The sequence below is a fragment of the Schistocerca americana genome, chromosome 3 (assembly GCF_021461395.2).
Source record: "Schistocerca americana isolate TAMUIC-IGC-003095 chromosome 3, iqSchAmer2.1, whole genome shotgun sequence".
In the NCBI taxonomy this organism is placed as follows: Eukaryota; Metazoa; Arthropoda; class Insecta; order Orthoptera; family Acrididae; genus Schistocerca; species Schistocerca americana.
This window is the reverse complement of record NC_060121.1, coordinates 590,522,918-590,525,417: the sequence shown is the minus strand read 5'-3', so window position 1 is coordinate 590,525,417 and position 2,500 is coordinate 590,522,918. Positions and strand designations below refer to the sequence as shown.

Genomic DNA, 2,500 nt, shown 5'->3' with positions numbered 1-2,500 from the left:
CGGCCGCCAACGCGGAGATCGTCACGGAGAGGCATCGCGCGAGGTGGACGGAGGAAGAAGTCCTGTCGCTCGCCAAGGCGGAGGCCGAACTGTTCCTTGAGAGGGACGCCCGGTTCTCCTTCGTCAATCAAGAACTCATCAGGATGTTCCCCGACCGAACGCTCGAGGCAATCAAGTGCCGACGGCGGCAAGCTGCCCACAAGCAGCTTGTCCGCCAATTCATGGAGGCGCTTGAGATCGGTCGGGGGGAAGAGCCGGCGTCCCGCCGGGGAGCAGCGAGCCCGCTGCCTGACGCGGGCGAGGCCGCTGCGCCGCCCGTCGACGCAGCCGAGGACTTCGCGGCCGACACCACCGGGCCGCCGCCGGAGGGGCCGACTGACGCCGCCATCTGGGAGCATCTGGCGGGGCTACCCGCTTCCGCCCAGCGTTTCTCTGCCCTGGATCGTGTTATAGGTCTGGGGCGGGGCACGCCGCCTGATGTCATCCTGGGCATGCTCCCGGATGCCCTTGCGTCGGTCGGGTCCAGAGGGGAGAGATCGATCACCAGGACACAGCGGCCGCGCCAACCATCGAAGCGGCCGCCTGCCGCGCCGCCGACGCAGAAGCGCAAGCGGCGCCGCTGGGAGTACGCGAGAACGCAGGATGCCTTCCGACGGTCGCGTGCACGTTGCGTGCGCGGCCTCTTGGATGGCACCCTGCTCCAGCCGCCACCTGCCATCCCTGGTCTGCTGGACTTCTGGGCGGACCTCTTCACCAAGAAGCCCATCTCCACCGCGGGCTTCATTCGTGACCGCCTCCTCCCGCACTCAGAGCCTGTCGCTCTCGAGTGCATATGGGGGCCGGTCACACATGAGGAGGTCGCCGCCGCGTTGCCGCCCAGGGGATCAGCAGCCGGGCCGGACGGCCTTACCCCAGCGGAGTTGCGGCGCCTGCCGCACGAAGTCCTGGTGAAAGTGATGAATCTCTTCCTTCTGGCCCGCGCCCTTCCGGAACGCCTGCTTCGCGCGCGGACGTCCCTTCTCCCGAAAACGGCTGCACCAACATCCCCCGCTGACTTTCGCCCCATTACGGTCTGCTCGGTGTTGGCGCGGACCTTTCACAAGGTTCTCGCGTCACGCCTGATGCGCGCATGTGCTGTGGACGAACGTCAGCGGGCATTCATCCCTCGGGATGGGATGTTGGAAAATACCTTCATCTTGGACACTGCTCTCACCGACGCAGTTCGCTCCTGCCGCTCTGTCTTTGTGGCATCGATCGACGTATCTAAGGCATTCGATTCGGTAGATCATGCTGCCCTTCGCCCCGTGCTGAAGGCGCATGGCCTGCCGGATTGCTTTGTCGAGTATGTCGAGCGGTGCTACGAGGGCAGCACGACAGTGATAGCGGACGGCGCCGGCGTGGGCGTGTCTGTGCAGCCAGCACGGGGCGTTCGCCAGGGCGATCCCCTCTCCCCCCTCCTGTTCAACTTTGCGGTGGACTACGTTTTAGGCCAACTGCCCTCCCACATCGGAGCTCGGATCCTCGGTCGCAGAGTCAACGCTGCGGCCTTTGCAGATGACGTCTTGCTGTTTGCAGCGACCCCGAGGGGCTTGCAGTCCCTCATCGACGCAGCTACCGCAGCCCTCGCCCACCTGGGGCTGCAGATCAACGCCCGGAAGTGTTTCACCCTCGCCTTAGTCGCGTCAGGGCGCGAGAAGAAGGTGAAGGTGGACAGCAATGTCACCTTCACAGCAGGCAATACCACCATGCCTGCCCTGCGTGTGGGTGAAACCTTCCGGTACCTGGGGCTGCAATTTTCCACGGCGGGTCGCTGTGTCTTCAATCCACGTAGCCACCTGGTGGAGCAGCTTGACGTCATCTCCCGAGCTCCGCTGAAGCCGCAACAGCGCCTCCACGCTCTCACCAACGTACTTCTCCCTGGCCTGTACCACGGGCTGGCCCTCAGCCGCACCCGGGTGGGTGCATTGAAGTCGGCCGACGTTACCATCCGGGCCGCCGTCAGGAGATGGTTCCGCCTTCCGGCGGACACCCCCCTGGGATACTTCCACGCTCCTGTTGCCCAGGGGGGCCTCGGCATTCCATCTTGCCGATGGATGGGTCCGACCCTCCGTCGGTCCCGTCTCCTGGCGCTGAAGAAGATAGGGCCAGCCTGCGACGGTGCAGGCATGGATGAGGTGCAGCGTGAGATCGAGGTGCTGGAGCGCCACCTAATGTGGGAGGGCCACCTCCTCAAATCGTCAACGCAGGTTGGGGAAATGTGGGCGGCGCGCCTACACATCGCCATTGACGGTGCGGCACTGTCATCTTCTGCCGCCGTCAGTGGCCAACATCAGTGGGTCGCCGACACCAGTCGCCTGCTATCTGGGCGTGAATACATCGACGCCCTCCGCGCCCGCATCAACGCCTTCCCTACGAAGGCACGGCGCAGTCGCGGGCGGGAGGCGGACACCAGATGCCGCGCGGGGTGCCAGGCCGTGGAGACCGCCAACCACGTACTTCA

At 65.2% G+C, this 2,500-nt stretch overlaps 1 pseudogene; it reads left to right on the top strand.

The window, feature by feature from the left end:
- LOC124607582 overlaps window positions 1–2,500 on the top strand; it is a 7,597-nt pseudogene that overhangs the window by 2,982 nt on the left and 2,115 nt on the right.